The sequence below is a fragment of the Lynx rufus genome, unplaced genomic scaffold (genome assembly GCF_022079265.1).
Source record: "Lynx rufus isolate CCGP_SWC_20201006 ecotype Redwood Valley unplaced genomic scaffold, mLynRuf1.p SCAF_3, whole genome shotgun sequence".
NCBI lineage: Eukaryota > Metazoa > Chordata > Mammalia > Carnivora > Felidae > Lynx > Lynx rufus.
Genome location: NW_025814845.1, coordinates 30,083,208 through 30,105,499, shown reverse-complemented (window position 1 = coordinate 30,105,499; position 22,292 = coordinate 30,083,208). Strand labels below are relative to the sequence as shown.

Here is a 22,292-nt window from a genome sequence, read left to right as displayed (position 1 = left end):
GACCTGAGTCAAAATCAAGAGTCAGATGTTCAACCAATTGAGTCATATAGATGCCCCTAGAACCCTCACTATTTTGGGGCACCTGGGTGGCTCAGTTGGTTAAGCGTCTGACTTCGGCTCAGGTCATGATCACACAGCTTGTGAGTTCGAGCCCCGTGTCGGGCTCTGTGCTGACAGCTCAGAGCCTGGAGCCTCTTCAGATTCTGTGTCTTTCTCTCTCTTTCTGCCCCTCCCCCGCTCATGCTACGTCTCTGTCTCTGTCTCTGTCTCTCTCTCTCTCTCTGTCAAAAATAAATAAACATTAAAAAAAAGTAACACCAGCATTCTTCACAGAGCTAGAACAGGCAATCCTAAAATGTGTGTAAAACCAGAAAAGACCCCAAATAGCCAAAGCAATCCTGAAAAAGAAAACTAAAGCAGGAGGCATTACAATTCCGGACTTTAAGCTGTATTACAAAGCTGTTATCATCAAGACAGTATGGTACTGGCACAAAAACAGACACTCAGGTCAGAGAAACAGAATAAAGAAACCAGAAATGGACCCTCAAACGTATGGCCAACTAATTTTTGGCATAGCGGGAAAGAATATCCAATGGAATAAAGATAGTCTCTTCAGCAAATGTCATTGGGAAAACTGGACAGGGACATGCAGAAATATGAATCCAGACCACTTTCTTACACCATACACAAAAATAAACTTAAAATGGAGGAAAGACCTAAATGTAAGACAGGAAGCCATTAAAATCCTAGGGGAGAAAGCAGGCAAAAATCTCTTTGACCTTGGCCACAGCAACTTCTTACTCAACATGTCTCCAGAGGAAAGGGAAACAAAAGCAAAAATGAACTATTGGGACCTGATCAAAATAAAAAGCTTCTGCATAGTGGAGGAAACAATCAGCAAAACTAAAAGGCAACCGACAGAATGGGAGAAGATATTTGCAAATGACATATCAGATAAAGGGTTAGTATCCAAAATCTATAAAGAACTTCTCAAACTCAACACCCAAAAAACAAATAATCCAGTGAAGAAATGGGCAAAAGACATGAATAGACACTTCACCAAAGAAGACATCCAGATGACCAACTGGCACATGAAAAACTGCTCAACATCACTCATCATCAGGGAAATACAAATCAAAATGACAATGAGATATCACCTCACACCTGTCAGAATGGCTAACATTAACAACTCAGGCAACAACCAATGTTGGCAAGGATGCAGAGAAAGAGGATCTCTTTCGCACTGCTGGTAGGAATGCAAACTGGTACAGCCACTCTGGAAAACATCATTGAGGTTCCTCAAAAAACTAAAAATAGAACTACCCTATGACCCAGCAATTGCACTGCTAGGTATTTATCCAAGGGATACAGGTGTGCTGTTTCAAAGGGGCATATGCACTCCAATGTTTATAGCAGCACTATCAACAATAGCCGAAGTATGGAAAGAACCCAAATGTCCATTGACAGTTGAATGGATAAAGAAGATGTGGTATATATATATATATATATATATATATATATATATGTAATGGAATATTACTCAGCAATCAAAAAGAAATCTTGCCATTTGCAAGTATGTGGATGGAACTAGAGGGTATTATGCTAAGCGAAATTAGAGAAAGACAAAAATCATCTGACTTCACTCATATGAGGACTTTAAGATACAAAACAGATGAACATAAGGGAACGGAAGCAAAAATAATATAAAAACAGGGAGGGGGACAAAACATAAGAGACTCTTAAATATAGAGAACAAACAGAGGTTACTGAAGGGGTTGTGGGAGGTGGGGATGGGCTAAATGGGTAGGGGCATTAAGGAATCTACTCCTGAAATCATTGTTGCACTATATGCTAACTAACTTGGATATAAATTTAAAAATTAAAATTAAAATTAAAAAAAGTTCCTGTAAAAAAAAAGAATATATAATTTACATAAACTTGTTATATATGTGAAATTTGTAAACTTGGTTTCAGATTAATGGAGTTAATCTAGTAACTCTTCCATTACGTCTAACAGAACAATGTGTTTTGATGTGTTGATTCACGTAAGAAAAAAAAAATGAAGTAAGGCATTATAGTGCTTTGCTAACTCCTGATAATAATAGCCAGTCTTCCTTTTTTGTAATTCCTGCTAGTTACTATTACTGCTCTTCAGATTTAAATTTCCTGTTGTTCAGAAGGCAGAACAATTTTTTTCCCTACTGCTCTTTCCTGACCTTGTGTTTGCCAGCTTTTTTCCTTTCTTTCTCTCATCACTGCCTGTTCTACCCAAGCCTCTCATTTAACTTTTTTTTGAAACACCCAGTCATAACTCTGAGGTCATTTTGCCTTTTTTCTTTCACTGAATTCTGCCCTTCCCATCTTGTTAGCTTCTCTCCCCTACCCGCCCCAGCTGGGGTGAGGAGCTCTAGCAGCAAGAGTGGAAAGCAGCATTTAGATCCACAGTCGAACTTCTAAACTTAGCCCCAGGCCAGTGGGCACCACAGTATTGATTGTAATGCACACTGTATTTTTCTAAATTTAGAGAATAAAGCATAACTCCCACCATTATGGCTTTCAGGATATCTGCAGCATGGGGTGGAAAGCTGATTTTAATAGAATAGAATATGTTTCCTTGTCTTAAGTTACTGATTTGTTTCCTGTTAGGTGCAGAGGTTCTATAGGTGAGACTTTTTAAGGGAAGGACTTTATCATTTCACTCTTTCCAAGGAATATGCAGCTACAACTGGGACAAGGCTACAGGGCCTTCATACTTCATGTTTAAGACACTATCCACCTTTCCCATAGACTACCCTCTGCTGACCATCTCAATTGTTTTTGCTGAGTTGGTTAATTTCTTTCTGTCCTCTACACCAGAGTCCTTTATTTTAGAGCCTAGAATTTCTGGGGCTCCAGTGAAAAGATCCTAATCCTTTAGAAGCCACTCTTCAAAATCCCCTTCCTTTGGTCACCTCAAAGGCCATGAACTTCCCACTGAATAAAATCCACAACTAGTTCTACCTACTTGATTATGTCAATTATGTCAATTATTTATTATTCATTTAGAATACAGAATTTCATAAATCATATCAGCCTCATTAAGTTGGTCAGATGGTCTTTGTTTGCTTTCTGCAAATCTACTCTCCAACATTCTCTACTCTGTGCCCCCAGAACCAGAAAGTATGATCTATAATATTGTCTTCACATCAATAAGACTTCATTATCTTCTGGATTCCACTTGAATGTGGTCAATGGATGCGAGGCTCTGGCAGGAGATGAGGCCAAGGCTCACCAATGCCGTTTTGGCTACCAAAGGCTAAAGTTTCTGTCCAAGAGCTCCCTTTCAGCTATAGCTACTGCTATTGCTCTTCCAGGATTCTGATAATTTTGCTCCCTTTACCCTTTCAAACCTGGAGGTACCATGTGGTCCTTACTGTTAGCCTTTGTCAGCTTCCTGTAACTTTTATAGTATCTTTAACAAACTCTTCTGATAAACCACCTGCTTCCTGCCAAGGCCCTGTCTGAAAAACCAAGGTATAACCATTATTTCTTACTTTCCTGGATATTGCTGTTACTGAGGAAAGTTCCCACTCTGTCTCTACTGTTCTGTAGCCTCTGCATTAGGATTACTTAGAGGAGGCCAGTGTTCCAACTTTCCCCACCAGAGTGATGACCTAATTCAGAAGGACCAACTGAAAGTGACCACTTCAGGTATTGCTCTATGAATAATAGACAAATATCTTTCCCTTTCTTGGTGCTTCCTGGAGTAGAAATTCATAGCCACTTGCAGATGTCTGTAGCTGAGCATTCAACTGCACCATCCCAGGGAATGGCTCCTTTCCAAGGTGAAGGATCCAGCTTTTAGTGTCTCTTCCGAGAGATTTAGGGGAGCATTATGCAAATGATTCCCCCTGTGCCCTCTGAAGCTAGCGAGCAGCATGACTTAGGCACTCTCAGGAGACCCTACAGAGGCCAGGCTTCTCTGCGTAAGAGAGCTGTAATGAAAAGCATAATCCAAAGTAGCAGGAGGAAGACTTATCATGTGAACATCTCAGCAAAAGCACTGTGCTCAGGATTTGATGCAATTACAAATTACATCTTATCCTTCTTTTTATGATGTCAATGTATTAACAATGCTGTGAATTCTTACACATTTTTAACCTAATAGTATAATATATTTTTAAGTTAACATTAGGAAGGTTAGTTTTGTGTTTTTAATTTTCTTTTTTCCCCTCCACCCCAGAAGGTTAGTTTTAAATAAAAATAGTTTAGGGGCGCCTGGGTGGTGCAGTCGGTTAAGCGTCCGACTTCAGCCAGGTCACGATCTCGCGGTCCGTGAGTTCGAGCCCCGTGTCAGGCTCTGGGCTGATGGCTCGGAGCCTGGAGCCTGTTTCCGATTCTGTGTCTCCCTCTCTCTCTGCCCCTCCCCCGTTCATGCTCTGTCTCTCTCTGTCCCAAAAATAAATAAAAAACGTTGAAAAAAAATAAATAAAAATAGTTTAAATAGCATAATTTAAAAATTTGATAATTTATTATTCCACAATTTTGTGTATTTGATTAAGAAACATACATTCCCATATTTCCCATCTGAAAAGTGCAGGAAAGCACTTAGATACTACCACAATTAGAGCTTTGAATATGTCTGCAGTAGTAAGTAGTCTAAGCACACTTATTGATAAATAATATTATTTTTAAAAAACAATAAAACCTTATTTTCTACACCAGATAATTAGGTTTTTAGATTTCTGTCATTATATAAACCTAAGTACCAAGGGTTTATACCAGGCTCTCACTAGGCTTCCTTACAACACTTCTCCTCAAGCTTTCAATTTTTTCTTATTTTTAAATTTTTTTTTAATATTCATTTATTTGAGAGAGAGAGGGAGGAAGGGAGAGAGAGAGAGGGTACGTGCAAGTTAAGGAGGGGCAGAGAGAGAGGGAGACACAGAATTCAAAGCAGGCTGCAAGCTCTGAGCTGTCAGCCTAGAGTCCAACACTGGTCTCGAACCCAAAAACCACGAGATCATGACCTGAACTGAAGTCAGATATTTAATCAACTAGCCACCCAGGTGCCCCAAGCCTTTTATTTTTTATTTTTAAAAGTTGTGGTAAAATATGCATAACATAAAATTTACCATTTTAGCCATTTTTAAGTGTAGAGTTCAAGGCATTATCTTCACATTGTTGTGTAACCATCACCACCTGGAATTTTTTCATCATCCCAAACTGAAACTCTGTATTTCTCATTCTTCCTTCCTTTCAGCCTCTGGTATCCACTATTCTACTTTCTGTCTCTGTGAAGTTCACTATTCTAAGTACTCAAGTAAATGGAATCCTACAATGTTTGTCCTTTTGTATCTCGCTTATTTCATTTGTAATGTTTCCAAGGTTCATCCATGTTGTAGCATGTGTCAAAATTTCCTTCCTTTTTAAGACTGAATAATATTCCATTGTATATATATGGCACATTTTGTTTATTCATCATCTATCTATGGACACTTCAGTTGTTTTCATCTTTTGGCTGCCGCTAGGAACATATGTGTGCAAATTATCTCTTTGACCCCGCTTCAATTATTTTGTGAGTCTGTACCTGGATGTAAAATTACTGGGCTACTTGGTAATCCATATTTAATTTTTTAACTTTTTTTTTAAAGTAATATATAAGTATATATATACTTATATATATATAATATATACTTTTAAAGTATATATTATATATATATACAAAGTATATAAAGTATATAATATATACTTTATATATATATAATATATATTTATATATAAAGTATATAAAGTATAAAATATATAAAGTATATATTATATATATATACAAAGTATATATATATATATAATATATGTACTTTAAAGTATATATTATATATATATACTTTGTATATACTTTGTATATATATATAATATATACTTTAAAGTATATATATATAAAGTATATATTATATATATATACTTTAAAGTATAAAGTATATATTATATATATACTTTAAAAGCATATATTATATATATATTATATATACTTTTAAAGTATATATATATATATATTATGTATACTTTTAAAGTATATATATATTCAGGCCCAATGTGAGGCCTGAACCCACAACCCCAAGATCAAGAGTCACATGCTCTACTAACTGAGTCAGTCAGGTGCCCTATCCATATTTAATTAAAAAAAATTTTTTTCGGGGAGGCGCCGACAGAGAGACAGAGAGAGAGAGAGCGTGAGCAGGGGAAGGGGCAGAGAGAGAGCGAGACACAGAATCCGAAGCAGGCTCCAGGCTCTGAGCCGTCAGCACAGAGCCCAACGCAGGGTGTGAGATCATGACCTGAGCTGAAGTTGGATGCTGAGCACCCAGGCGCCCCGTATTTATTTTTTTTTAAAAAGGCACTTTTAGTTTTTATTTTTAATTTATTTTGAGAGAGAGAGAGCACAGTGGGGGAGAGAGAATCCCAAGAACACTCCATGCTGTCAGCACAGAACCCAATGTGGGGTTCAATGTGGGACTCAATCCCATGAACCATGAGATCATGAACTGAGCTGAGATCAAGAATCAGACACTTAACTGACTGAGCCACCCAGGTGCCCCCATATTTAATTAATTAATTAATGTATTTATTTATTAAAAAATTTTTTTAATATTTATTTATTTTTGAGAGAGACAGAGACAGAATGTGAGTGGGTTAGGGGCAGAGAGAGAGGGAGACACAGAATCCAAAGCAGGCTCCAGGCTCTGAGCTATCAGCACAGAGCCCCACGCAGGGCTCGAACTCACGAGCTGTGAGATCATGACCTGAGCCGAAGTGGGACTCTCAACCAACTGAGCCACCCAGGTGCCCCCCCAACACACTTAATTTTTAAAGGAACTACCACAAAATTATCCACAGCAGCTGCACCATTTTACATTGCCACCAGCAGTGCACAGGGTTCCAATTTCTTGACATCTTTGCCAACATTTCTTACTTTGTTTCTTTGTTCATAACCATCATGACAGCTGTGAGGTGGTATCTCATTGTGCTTTTTATATGCACTTCTCTAATGATTAGTTATGTCAAGCATCTTTTTATGTGCTTATTGGCCATTTGTATACCTTCTTTGAAGAAATATCTATTTAAGTCCTTTGCTTATTTTTTTATAATATTTTATTTTTCTTTAAGTAATCTCTGTACCCACCATGGGGCTTGAACCCACAACCCAGATATCAAGAATTTCATGCTTCTCTGACTGAGCCAGCCAGGCACCCCAGTCTTTTGATTATTTTTTTTAATGTTTATTTACTTATCTACAGAGAAAGAGAGAGAGATGGGGTTGGGGAGGGGCAGAGAGAGAGGGAGAGAGAATCCTAAGTAGACTCAATGTTCAGCATGGATCTTGATGCGGGGCTTGATACTACAATCAGCAAGATCATGACCTGAGCCAATATCAAGAGTTGAGTGCTCAACTGAATGAGCCACCCAGGCTTCCCTCTTTTGCTTATTTTTAAATCAGGTTGTTTGTTTTGTTTTTGTTGAGTTGTAGGGAGTATTTATTTATTTTAAAAAGTTCTTCTAAGACTTTTATAGCTCTAACTGTTACTTTAAAAAAATTTTTTTAAATCTTTATTTTTGAGAGAGAGACAGAGCGTGAGCAGGGGAGGAGCAAAGAGAGAGGGAGATACAGAATCTGAAAGCAGGCTCCAGGCCCTAAGCTGTCAGCACAGAGCCCGACGCAGGGCTGTAACTCGTGAACCGTGAGAAAAACGCCCTGAGCCGAAGTCGGACGCCTAACCGACTGAGCCACCCATGCGCCCCTAGCTGTTACTTTTAGGTCTTTGATCCATTTTAAGTTAATCTTTGAATATGGTATAAGGTAAGGTCCCACTACATAATTTTGCATGTGGGATGTCAGTTTTCACAGCATGATTTGTTAAAAAGATTGTCTTTTCCCCAATGAATGGTCTTGGCCCTTGTTGAAAATTATTTGACCATATATGTGACGGATCATCTCAAGCTTTTAACTGCAGAGGATTATTCTTCTCTTTCTTCCCAAGCAAAGCTTACCTTTGAATAAAAGCCACTATTATCACCATTTATGAGTATACAAGTAACTATATTAGATGTTAGAGATACATAGAGGAATAAGATATGGACTCTGCTCATGAAACTACCAATTTATTGGGGGAAGTAGAATATCTCATTAAAATACATACAAATACAAGATAGCATATGGTAGTTTAAAAATAAGCGCCACCTTATTGCTCAGTCAGTAAAGTATGTGACTCTTGATCTCAGGGTTCTAAGTTTGAGCCTCATGTTAAGTGTAGAGGTTACTTAAAAATAAAATCTTGGGGCACGTGGGTAGCTCAGCCAGTTAAGTGTCCAACTCTTGATTTCAGCTTAGCTCATGATCTCACAGTTCATGAGATTGAGCCCTTCATCGGACTCTGTACTGACATTGTGGATCCCACTTAGAATTTTCTCTCTCCCTCTCTCTCTGCCCCTCTCCCACTTTCTTTCTCTCTCTCTCAAAATAAATACATAAACATTAAAGAGAGAGAGAGAGAGAGAGACAGAGAGACAGAGAATGCCTGAGTGGCTCAGTCTATTAAGCATCTGACTTTGGCTCAGGTCATGATCTCACAGTTCTTGAGTTTGGGCCCCATGTCAGGCTCTGGGCTGACGGCTCAGAGCATGGAGTCTGCTTCAGATTCTGTGTCTCCCTCTCTCTCTGTTCTTCCTCCCCACTCATGCTCTGTCTCTCTCTCTCAAAGATAAATTAACACCAACCCCCCTCCTCTAAAAATTAAAAATTTCCCTTAAAAAAACAAAATAAAATAGGGGCACCTAGGTGACTCAGTCAGTTAAGCATCCAACTCTTGATTTTGGCTCAGGTCATGATCTCAGCGTTCATGGGTTCAAGCCCTGAGTTGGGCTCTGAGCTGACAGCACGAAGCCTGCTTGAGATTCTCTCTGCTCCTCTGCTGCTCTCTCTCTTAAAATAAATAAATAAACTTAAAAAAAAAACCTTAAAGGGGCGCCTGGGTGGCTTGGTCGGTTAAGCGTCCGACTTCGGCTCAGGTCATGATCTCACGGTCCGTGAGTTCGAGCCCCGCGTCGGGCTCTGTGCTGACAGCTCAGAGCCTGGAGCCTGTTTCAGATTCTGTGTCTCCCTCTCTCTCTGCTCCTCCTCTGTTCATGCTCTGTCTCTCTCTGTCACAAAAATAAATAAACATTAAAAAAAAATTTAAAAAAAACCTTAAAATTTTAAAACACAATTAAATAAAAATAAGTGGCACAGAAATTACATGTGTTGGGAGTTCAGAGGCTGTTGTTTTAGGAATTAATTTTAAATATTAAGATATCAATCAGTATATACACAAAAGTTCATAGTAACATTATTCATAATGGCCCCAAAATGGGAACAGTGCAAATGTCCATCAACTGATGAATGGATAAACAATATGTGGTGTGTCTATACAATGGAATATTATTCACCAATTAAAAGAAATGAAGTACTGACACATATTACAACATGGATGAACTTTAAAAACATCATGCTAAGTGAAATAAACTAGTTACAAAGGGCCATATATTGTGTTATTCCATTTATATGAAATATTGAGAAGAGAGAAATTTATACAAGCAGAAAATAAATTACTGGTTGCCTAGGCCTGGAGGGGAGAGGTGGAAGCAAGGAGGGAGGAATGGAAAGTAACTGCAAATGGGCATGGAATTAAGAATTTCTTTTTGGGATGATGAGAATGTTCTGAAATGGATTATGATGATGATTGCACAACTCTATGACTATACTAAAAACAATGGAGTTGTTCACATTAAACAGGTGGATTGTATGGCATATAAATTATATATCAATAAAGGTGTTATTTTAAAAAACAAATAGCCTCACCAGCCTCATCACTCCTAAATAAATGTAAATTTGAGGGTACTTGGGTGGCTTAGTCAGTTGAACATCTGACTCTTGATTTCAGCTCAGTTCACCATGATCCCAGGGTCATGGGATCAAGCCTTCTGTCAGTCTCCACACTCATGGAGCCTGCTTAAGATTCTCTCTCTCCCTCTGTCCCTCTCCCTCGCTCATGCTCTCTCTCTCCAAAATAAAAAACAAAAATTTTAATGTAAATTTTATTGTATACAAACTGCACCTCAGTAAAGCAGTTATTTAAAAAGAAATAAAAGATACATTGGTGGGGCGCCTGGGTGGCTCAGTTGGTTGAGCATCCTACTTCGGCTCAGGTCATGATCTCACAGCTGATGAGTTCGAGCCCCACGTTGGGCTCTGTGCTGATGACTCAGAGCCTAGATCTTGCTTCAGATTCTGTTTCTCCTGGTCTTTGTGCTCCTCCCCAGCTCTCGCTGGGTCTCTCTCTGTCTCTTGAAAATAAATAAACATTAAAAAAAAAAAAGAGGGGCGCCTGGGTGGCGCAGTCGGTTAAGCGTCCGACTTCAGCCAGGTCACGATCTCGCGGTCCGTGAGTTCGAGCCCCGCGTCGGGCTCTGGGCTGATGGCTCAGAGCCTGGAGCCTGTTTCCGATTCTGTGTCTCCCTCTCTCTCTGCCCCTCCCCCGTTCATGCTCTGTCTCTCTCTGTCCCAAAAATAAAAATAAACATTGAAAAAAAAAAAAGACACTAATTTGTAATCCAAAAGGAACTACTTTTGGATCAAATGACCTGTTTCTCTTAAGTTTGTAGAATCCTATCTGATGCCATGCAAAAGAGTGTGAGTTTTTATATCTGAGGCATTAGGGAATTATTGAAGGTATTTTATTAAGGTAGTGATATATGGAAACTGAATTTTAGAAAGACTGATACTGGCAGCTCTCAGTAACCTGAAATGAAATGGAGAGGAACTGGAAGGGGGAAGACTACTTAGGTTAGGCTATTGTAAAACAGTGGTTCACAGTAGCATCAACATCACCTGGGAACTTGTTAGAAATGCAAATTCTTGGCGTTCATCCCGGAGCTACTGAATCAAAAACTGTGAATTCGAGTTTAGCAATCTATGTTTTAATAAATCCTCCAGGTGATTCTGGGACAGGGAAACATTTGAGAACCACTGCTCCAGAAATAACAAGTATTTGAGAATTTTTTAAAATTATGGGGCGCCTGGGTGGCGCAGTCGGTTGGGCGTCCGACTTCAGCCAGGTCACGATCTCGCGGTCCGTGAGTTCGAGCCCCGCGTCGGGCTCTGGGCTGATGGCTCAGAGCCTGGAGCCTGTTTCCGATTCTGTGTCTCCCTCTCTCTCTGCCCCTCCCCCGTTCATGCTCTGTCTCTCTCTGTCCCACAAATAAATAAACGTTGAAAAAAAATTTTTTTTAAATTAATTTATTTATTTTGAGAGAGACAGAGACAGTGTATATGGGGGAGGAGCAGAGAGAGAGAGAAAGAGAGAGAGGGAGAGAGAGAATCCCGAGCAGGCTCTGTGCTGGTAGCTACCAGCACAGAGCCCTAATGTGGGGATCAAACCCACAAACTGCGAGATCATGACCTGAGCCGAAGTCAGACACTCAACCAACTGAGCCATCCAGGTGCCCCTATAAACTTTAAGAAATAATGCAAAGGATATTTTGTCCATCGAGGATAACAAATGTGCCACACTAGTGCAAAATGTTAATAGTAGAAGAAACTGTGAGGGATGGGGAAAGTGTAATATGGGAACTCTCAGTAGTATTTACTGAATTTTCTCTAAACCTGTTCTAAACAGTTCTCATGAACTTTAATATCATGACCTGAGCCAAAATCAAGAGTTGGATGCTTAACCAACTAAGCCACCCAGACATCCTGATACATCATTATTAACTGAAGTCCATAGTTCACATTAGAGTTTACTCTGTGTATATATGGGGTTTTGTGTGTACGGGCTTTGACAAATGCACAATATCATGTATCCACCATTACAGTATCATACAGAGGAGTTTTACTGCCTAAAAAATCCTCTGTAGTGTACCTATTAATCCCTCTTCCACCTCTTTCTCCTACCCCTGGTAACCACTGATCTTTTCACTGTCTCCTTTTCACTGTTTCCATGTTGTCATGTAGTTGGAATCACTCAGTATGTATCCTTTACAAACTGACTTCTTTCATTAAACAATATGTATTTAAGATTCTTCTGTGGCTTTTCCTGGCTTGATAACTATCTCCTTTTTAAAATTAAAAAATTTTTTTTTAAATGTTTACCTATTTTGAGAGCGAGAGAGAGAGAGAGAGAGAGAGCACAAGTCTGGGAGGAACAGAGAGAGAGGGAGAGAATCCCAAGCAGGCTCCATGCTGTCAGCACAGAGCCTGTTGTGGGGCTCGATCCCACAAACCGTGAGATCATGACCTGAGCTGAAATCAAGAATTGGATCCTTAACTGATTGAGCCTTCCAGGCGCCCCAGATAGCTATCTCCTTTTAATCACTGAATAGCATTCCATTGTGTGGATGTACCATAGTTTATCCATTCACCTCCTAAAGAACATCTTGGTTGCTTCTCGTTTGGGGCAATTATGAATAAAACTTCTATAAACATTCACCTGCAGATTTTTATGTGGACATAAGTTTTCAACTGTGTTGGGTAAATACCTAAGAGACTAATTGCTAGGTTATATCCTAAGTATATGGTTAGACTATGTTTGGTTTTTTTTGTTGTTGTTTGTTTTTTTAAGTTTAGTTATTTATTTTGAGAGGGGGGATGAGACGCAGAGAGAGAGGGAGAGAGAGGATCCCACGAAGGCTCCGAGCTGTTAGCGCAGGGCCTGATGTGGGGCTTGATCTCACAAACCATGAGATCATGACCCAAGCTGAAATCAAGAGTCAGACTCTTAACCAACTGAGCCACCCAGGTGCCCCTGTTTTTCTTCTTCATACTATGTTGGCTCTTCTGAGCTTCAGCATTTCTTAGAGCATTTTAAAATAAGCTGCCCAAGGATCATCTGACTCAGAAATTGTAACTCTGACCATTAATTGATTAGGGACCAGATTTTTTACTGTAATAGTTGAACTGAATGCATAGGAATGAATAGGGTGCAATGATTTTTTTTTTCTGTTGGTAGTGAGGATAAGCCCAAGATTATATTTTATTGTCCTTTAGCACACTGACCATTTTTGCATCTAATTTAGTGATCTTATTTCAGCATTCCATTTTCCACTAGCTATATGTTTCTAGTTCTCCTTTTCCTTTGTTTTTAAAGGTTTTATTTTATTTTTTTAATGTTTATTTATTTTGAGAGAGAAGGTACAAGTGGAGGAGGGGCAGAGAGAGAATCCCAAGCAGGCCCCTCGCTGTCAACACAAAACCTGACACAGGACTCAAGCTCATGAACCATGAGATTATGACCTGAGCCACAGTCAGATGCTTAACCAACTGAGCCACCCAGGCACCCCAGATTTTTTTTTTAAGTAATCTCTACACTCACGTCCTGAGATCAAGAGTCGCACACTCTACTAACTGAGCCAGCCAGGAACCCCTACTTCTCCTTTTCTGAAACAGCTCAGAATTTAACTGATTTTATCATTAATGAATTAAACAAAACTTTGACATGAGTTCACTATGTATTTGGATAATAATTTAAAAAATCAATTTCAGAATTGTGTTTTCACAAGATAAAACTAAAATAATTATCAAGCAATAAACACTATAATTACATAACACATTAAGAAAAACCATGAAATTTTATTGAGAAGACAAAAAAACACCCATTTCTTTATTAGAAGACTCAAATTTCTAATGATTTTCCCATCTTATCCCATAAATTATTAATAACTTAGTAATTATTCCCAAAATAATTTATAAATGTAATGCTATTCCAACTAAAATTCTAAGGGGACTTTTTTTTCTCAGCTGAACCATTTCATCCTAAATCTAAGAATCTTTGGAAAAGAAAGACACTACTAGGTATTAAAATATACTTTAAAGCTGTTGAGAATCAAAACATTTTTCTGAATAGGTAGTATAGATAGAATGGACTGATTCAACAGTTCATAAAGATTGGGATGCAGTACATGTGGCATTTCAAATTGGTAGAGAAATAATGAACTATTTAATAAATAGTGTCAGGATAATTTGGGGGAAAAATGCTACCTTCTACCCCACAACAATGCACCATGAACAACAGCTATGTCATTCTATTTTCTGCTTCCCAACCATGCAATGTTATCTATTTTCATGCTTTCATGCCTTTGTGTACGCTGTTCTCTCTGCTTGGAATTCCTTCTTTACCTCATCCATTTACTGAAATACTATTCTTTCCAGATCCAAATTAAACATCTGTGAAGCTTTCCTTCCTTCTCCAAACAAACATATGTCTTCTTTTGTGCAGCCACCATATCTACCACATATATCTACTATTGCACTCATAATGTTCTATTATGATTATTTATTTAAATTTCTACGCCTTTTACTAGACTGTAATCATCTTATGGCCAGGGACCATGTCTTTTTAATGTTGTATCTTTATATCTAGTACAAGGTGATTCGTAATTGGTGCTCAATAAGTATTTTTTGAATTAATGAATAAAATTAAATGTGATGATACTTTGACCAAAATGGAGCGATCAATCAATAAATAGTTGTCAGAAGCCCATGTGCTGGTCACGAGCATGGGTTCAAACCAGACTGCTTCAGTTTGAATCTCATATCCCCATTTACTAGTTGGGTGATCTTGGGCAAATGACTTAACCTCTCTGTACTCACTTTCCCCATCTGAAATGGCTATAATAGTAGTTACCTCCTCAGATTGATGGAGGTATTTAAAAGTTAGAGGATTTTAAAAGTTAGCATAGACTTCCACATCCAGGAAGAAATGGAATAGATGTACTTTTCCCTATTCCTTCCACTGAGTGCAACTAAAATTGCTGGATACATGGAGAGGAGAAAGTTGGCCAGTTAACGATGTTAGGACCCAAGGAATAACATGGTGCTGAGTTCCCAGGTTTTCTTTTCACTGCATATATTCCAGACTGGATATTAGAAAAACCAGCACCTTGGAACTACCAATGGACACTGATTTAAAAAAGAATGTCCCCAAGAAAAGCCTGTTCTCTCTAGCCAAAGGACAAGGAAAGGAATAGTTTGCTAGACAAAACAACCTCTAAACAGTAACTGCTCTAACATTATACAAACATCATAGAAAACAACCTGTGGCTCCACCCACACAATCACCAGCAAAGGCCCTGTGGGGAGCCTTTCCACTTTTTCCAGTCATCCCAATGAGTCATCCCAATCCCCCTACCTGGGTAAGTGTCACAGAAAGCCAAGTGAAGAGCTATGACTTTCATCTCTGCTTGGTGGTTAAGAGCATAGGATTCCCTGTGATGTCAGTGGAGACCATATGGGGAGCCTGGACTTCCATCTTCACCCACAACACTCCTTCTCCTTGTCACTGGTGTCAGGATAGGCCTAATAGAGTCAGGACTTTCACTACTTGTCAGTGGTACCAATGCCATAAATACCTCCATGGTGTCAGCAGAGGCCACATAGGGAGCCAGAACTCCTGCCCCTACTCAACAGTAATCAAATGCCCCTTCCTCCACCCATGGTATCATAGAAGAGAACTAACACTTTCACTCTTACCTGGCAATAATGAGGTAGCACACCTCTTTACCCATCAGAGTGGAGGAGGCCTGCTAAAACACAAGATCTAAATAAGATCTGGAGTCCGGGTGCCTGGGTGGCTCAGTCAGTTAAGCGTCCTACTCTTGATTTTGGCTCAAGTCACAATCTCCTGATTAGTGGATTTGAGCCTCATGTCTGGGTCTGCAGTCACAGCATGGAGCCTACTTGGGATTCTCTGTCTCCCTCTCTCTCTACCCCTCCCCCACTCACGTACATACATGTGCACACTCTCAACAAAAAACAAACATTTAAAAAATAAATGATATCTGGAGTCTTATACCACCCAAAATATAGGTTTCAATAAAAAATCATTCATAACAAAACCCAAGATGATCTCAAAAAGAATGAAAAAAAGATAACAGATGCAAAAAAACACACCAAAAACAAACAGATGCCAACACCAAAATGACACAGATGTTAGGATTATTTTATAAGGATTGCAAAGTAGATGTCATAAATATCTTTCAATAAACAATTATGAGCATGCTTTAAAAAAGAAAAAATAGACAGTTTTACAAAGAAACAAAGTCTTAGGAAAGAAATAAGATATACAAGGAACAAAATGGAAATTTAGAGTTAGAATATTTAATAACCAAAATAAAAATCTTAATGGATGGGTTCAAAAGAATAATGGAGAGGACAGATGAAAGAATCAGTGAACCTAAAGATAGAAGAACAGAAATTACCACTCTGAACAATGAGAGAAATTGATTTTTAGAAAAATGAACAGAATCTTGAGGACTACGACAAAAAGTCTAATAGCTGTATCTACAGAGTCCTGGACAGAGAGGAAGAACAGGGCTGAAAAAGTATTTGAAGAAATAGTAACTGTAAAGTTCCCAAATTTGGCAAAACAAACAAGCAAACAGACCAAAAGACTCATAAACAATGCAAGAAACTGACTGAACTCCAAACAGGATAAACTTAATTTCATGTCAAGGCACTTCATAGTAAACTTTTAAAAACTGAAGACACAGGAAAATTTTGAAAGCACTCAGAGAAATTAAATATTACCTATAGGGAGAAAACAATTGAAATATTAGCAGACTTCTCATCAGAAACCACAGAGGCCAGAAGGAAATGGCACAACATTTTTGGAGTTGTGAAAGAGAACTGTCAACCCAGAACTCTATCCAGAGACAATATCCTTCAGAAGTGAAGAATCAATCAAAACATTCACAGATGAAGGAAAACTAAACGAATATGACACCAGATTCACCAAATTAGACCTACATCAAAAGAGTGGCTAAAGTAAGTTCTCTTCTAAACAGAAAGGAAATGATAAAGAATCTTGTAACATCATGCAAGGAGAAAGAACACAGAGCAAAAATATAGGTAAATACAATAGACTTTCTTTGTCTTGGGTTTTCTATGTTTGGCCGTTGAAACAAAAATTATAACACCGTCTAATGTGGTTCTCAATGTATGTAGAAGAAATATTTAAAACAATTATTTTACAAATTCAGGAGAATAAAGGGGCATAAAAGGAGCAAGGTAAAATGTCAACACCAGTGAATTTGATTGTAGCAGTGGTTACACAAATCTACCCATGTAAGAAAGTGACATAGAATTATACACACACCTTGTACTGATGTCAAATTCCTGGTTTTGTTATTATGCTATAATTATGTGAGAGGTAACCATTGGGGGAAATTCAATTTTACATTAACACATATTAAGTTACTTTTTATATCAGCCTTTTTAGATCTTCTGGATTCTTCATTTTGTCACTAAGCTTGTCATCTATGAATCACCACCCATTTTGTATTAACTTCAAATTTGATTAGCATGTGTCCAATATGCTCCTTTATATTAAGTGGCTCATGAAAATATTTAACAGGATAGAGCCATAGAGGTCTTTAACAAATGACTAGAAACTTCTATTTCACCTTTGTATAAATTGTTCCAGCTTCTAATAAACTGTACTATCATCCAGCCCTCCTTGTCCATGAAGATTTGTCAAATGCCTTGACAAAATAAGGATCTACAAGGTCCATGCCATTTTCTTGCTCTCTACAGAAGTGAGAGTGGGATGAATAATAATGCCTACTCATTATTGAGTGATGAGGCCAAATTAAAAAAAAAATTTTAATGTTTATTTTTGAGAGAGAGAGAGAGAGAGAGACAGAATGTGAGCAGGGGAGGGGCAGAAATAAAGGGAGACACAGAATCCAGAGCAGTCTCCAGGCTTCGAGCTGTCAGCATAGAGCCCGATGTGGGGCTTGAACTCACAAACTGCAAGATCATGACCTGAGCTGAAGTCGGATGCATAACTGACTGAGCCACCCAGGTGTCCCCCAAATCTTTTTCATATATAACTTTTAATTTAGTCCTTTCAAAAGTCTCTGATATAGATATTATTATTTTAATTTTTGATGTGATAGAATTCAGGCTCCCTAGGGTACATGTAAGTGTGGTCTGGTTTAGGCTAACTACATATTCATTTTTCTAAATACTGGTATTTTACCGACTGGTAGGAAAGCAGAAGCATACCTGGAGAAGCTGTGGAGACAGTAGTGGGTTTTTTTTAATTTTGTTTGTTTTTTGTTTGTTTGCTTTGAGGGAGTTAGAAGTGAAGGAGACAGTGTAGATTCTCAAGGGGAAGAATTTTTTTTTAAGAATTTGTCTTTTTTAAAATGCTTATTTATTTGTTTTGAGAGAGAGAGAGAGAGGGAGGGAGGGAGGGAGGGAGGGAGGGAGAGAGAATCCAAAGCAGGCCCCACGCTGTCAGCACAGAACCTGATGTGGGGTTCGATCCCATGAACTGTGAAATCATGACCTGAGCCGATATAAAGAGTCAGATGCATAATTGATTGAGCCACTCAGGTACCTCTCAAGAGGAAGAATTTTAGGGAAAGAGGTTAGAAAAGGGATTTTTTTAATGTTTTTATTTTATTTTTGAGAGAAAGAGAGAGAGTGCAAGCAGGGGAGGGGCAGAGAGAGGAGGAGACACAGGATCCAAAGTAGGCTCCAGGCTCTGAGCTGCCAGTGTTGCAGCTCTGAGCTGCCTGATGTAGGGCTTGAACTCACAGAGGGTGAGATCATGACCTGAGCTGAAGTTCGACGCTTAACCGACTGAACCACCAGGCGCCCCTAGATAAGGGGATTTTTAAGAAGTTTTGCTGTGTCATGTATAACATAATACCCATTATTTATCAATACTTTCAAAGTTTGAACCATTGTTGTTTTGTGATAAGACCCCATGTGTGAGATTGATCTCAAGTAAGTCCCTGGGTAAGAGCATAGCTAGCCTGAAGAAGCTCGGCCACATTTGGGTTACAAGACAGGCTCCAAGAGTCTGAGTGTCCAAGTCTCACTTTTGGCAAGTGGGGGAGCTGGGAATGGAATTCAGTCTCATCCCACTTGGAGTTCTGCCTTCTTCCCTTGTATCACCCTGTAGGGGTCAGACTGGGGAGAGTAGGGACCCTATTAGAAAGGTAGAACACTTCATTTAGATCCACTTATTTTTTAGTGAATTCATGCTGTGCCTTATTTTCACCACTTTTTTAGAGATTCACAAACCATTTGTCTAATTTTCCATTCCAGAATTTCGCCAAGGAAAAAATGTGTTCACAGGCTTATAGTTTCTTCTTTTAGAAAATGAGGACATTTGTCCATCTCAAGTCTTCTGGCACCTCTCCGCTTCCCAACAAAGTTACCACCACATTTCAAATTCTGGCACTAAACCAGAGAGGTGAAGTTGCAGTAAATGGCTGGATGCTTTCTTACATCTTCACCTGCCTTGGACTAAAATTCTGTCTTTCACATGTAGTTCTTACCTTTCCTAATTTGGGGATAATTCTTTGTGATGGAAAATGTAAGCCAAGTAGGAGCTGATGAATTCTGCTTTGTCCTCTGTCATCTGTTATCATTACACCTTCTGTTCCTTGTTCTTCTTGCTGAGGACATCAATTTTCCTGACACTGCCTTTATGTATTGGTGCTGTTGAACACTATTATTACCAGGTAGTATTTTTAGATTAATTTATTAAAATACATCATAGACAGTTTAGTACAAAACCTTGCTTTAACAATTATTTTGCCTATTTCAAAGCATTTTAGAGCTGTTCTGTTACATAAACATAATAACTATAAAGTATCCTATTTACAAGGTTTCTTCTAAAATGTAGAGTTTCAGGCAGTAATTCAACAGCTTTATTGTTAAAATGAAGACCTTTTTTCCCCCAGCTTCACTGGCATATAACTGACATATAACATTGCATAAGTTTAAGGTGTACAAACACTTATTATATATTGCAAAATGATTGCCACCAAAGAATTAGCTAACACCTCCATCCTGTCACTTAATTACCATTTCTTTTTTGTGGTGAGGACATTTAAGATCTACTCTCTTAACTCTCAAGCATATAATATGGTATTATTGACTATAATCACCATTCTGTACATCAGCCCCCTAGAACTGGACAATCTTATAACTGGAAGTTTGTACCTTTGACCAATATTTCCCCACTTCCTCCTCTACCCAACCCCCAGCCCCTAGCAACCACCACTTTATTCCCTGTTTCTTTGAGTTCAGCTTTTTTAGATTACTATGGAGGACCTTTTAAATGGTAGAAATAGAAATTGAGTCCCATCTCTCAGAAAGTACAAAATGATAATGCAGGAAAAAGACAACAATAGAAATTTTGTTGATACCATTTTCCCTCTTCCAAGTTATTCATTCCCTCTGGGGAGGTGAACTAGCCTTATGTTTTAATACTTGACTTGAATTTCCATAGATATTTTATTTAAAAAAAGATATTTGCCATCATTTTGTATTTCTTCAAATAGCTAGCAAGAAACCTTTTCTTTCAAAGTAAGTGGTTAAAATTCTACATTCAGTTGCTTCATTTCTGTGTTTTCAAACTTCAAAAGAAGTGACTCAGAGCTGACTCTTTGGGTGGGCATCTTAGAATTCAGCCACACAAAGTTTATGCTTGGCATTTTCAGTATTTCATATTTTCTCTGCCCTTCCTAAATTCTCTTATAGCAGCAGGATTTTCACTTTGCTTCAATGAGCTGTTCTAGAACACCTGCCACATGTCGTCTCTGTCTTTTGCATTGGATTACAACTATGAGTCAGTCTCTGCCTGTAAGGCACTCATGGCCTCGTTGGGAACACAGTCATGCCAATAAATAATATAACAGTGTGTGCTGTGTGAAACAACTGAAGCATGTGCAAGGCTGTGAAATAGTTCAGAGGAGGAAATTCTCACTGTGAGGTTTAGGAAAGTGTCTCAGAGCACCAGTGAATGTCGCAGTCACCAAATATGAGAGGATGACTAGGTACGCAGCAAGAAGCCAAGGTGGAAAGGACATTCCAGGCAGCAGATATACCATGTACAAGAGGATGATGTGCGTGGGAAACAAAGATGTGACCATTGTTCTGATGCATGTGTAAGTTAAGTGTGGGGTGCAGATCATGATCTCGTGTAGGCTGTGTAAAGGAGATTGAATTTTGTCCTAGCTGCAGAGGGTTTTGAGTGGGGAAATGACATGGTCAGAAAAGATCTTTGAAGATTATCCTGACAGCAATATGGAGGATTGCTTGTAGAGGGCTAGACTGGAGGCGGGACCCCTGATTAGGAGGCTGTTTTATTAGTCTTGCCCTAATCTAAGTATTGGTACTGAAAAAGAGACTATGTCAAAATTTAAGCTGATGAGGAGATCACATTGCCTCTGTGACCTGGTAATAGTTTAGATGTGGGAAAGGAAGTTGGTCAAATGGCTCCTAGATTTCTGGTTTGTGGTTTGTGTTTAAGATTTTCTAACTAATATCCCTGCTTCAACTCTTCCCACTCTTCTGTCTCGCATAGCGGTCTGGGTGATTTTCCCCTTTGACTTTCTACTTTGTAAAATTTCAATTGAAAGAATAGTGTAGGGACACCTGGAAAGCTAAGTTGGTTAAGCATCTGACTTTTGGTTTCAGCTCAGGTCATGATCTCATGGTTTGTGGGTTCGAGCCCCACTTTGGACTCTGCACTGACAGCACAGAGCCTGCTTGGGATTCTCTCTCTCTCTCCCTCTTTCTTTGTCCCTCTACCATTTGTGCTCACTTGCTTTCTCCCTCTCTCTCTCTAAATAAATAAATTAAAAAAAAAGAAATCACTACATATTTAAAAGAAAGAAAGAAAGAAGAAAGAAAGAAAGAAAGAAAGAAAGAAAGAAAGAAAGAAAGGAAGGAAGAAAGTGTTGTGAATACCCACATAGCCTTCATCTGGATTTACCAATTGTTAACATTTTACCACATACTCCTTCCTCCCCACCCCCCTCATTGCTCTCTCCCTTCGTCTCTCTGCAGTGGATTTGTGTTGTGTCAATTCAGCTAAGCCGGAACTACATTTTCCAGATTTTGCCCTCTTAAAAATCTGCCACAGTTCATGCATCTGGCAGAAGACATAAGATACCCAGGTTAGAGATAGAGAACTTTATTTCTCACAGCATAAGCAGGCAGCATGAGCTTCACGTTCATACAGTTCCTTTGCTCTCATGCCCACCCCCACCAAATCCCACAGGGGTGGCATGGAGGTAGACTAAGGTGGATGGGTGCTACACATGTAATGGGTTTGTGTCACAGCTGAGGGACTTTGAGCTTAGGAAAACTCCCAATCTTTTATAATGGACTGCAAGCAAACCACCCTGCTTTTGCCTTGGAAGGTGTCATTACTACATTATTTTCTTACTATATTGTACAGCAAATAAATCTGCCCTCT

At 38.8% G+C, this 22,292-nt stretch overlaps 1 protein-coding gene across 5 annotated transcripts in view; it reads left to right on the top strand.

Annotated features, from left to right (window-relative positions):
* Positions 1-16,722: 16,722 nt before the first annotated feature.
* SMIM14 (small integral membrane protein 14) overlaps positions 16,723-22,292 on the top strand; it is a 127,472-nt gene continuing 121,902 nt past the window's right edge. For 3 of the 5 annotated variants that reach the window (XM_047092215.1, XM_047092218.1, XM_047092212.1), the window contains exon 1: positions 16,723-16,915. The gene's annotated coding sequence lies outside the window, so the exon portion shown is untranslated. The remainder of the gene's footprint in view (positions 16,916-22,292) is intronic. The other 2 variants (XM_047092216.1, XM_047092213.1) reach the window with 1 other exon arrangement.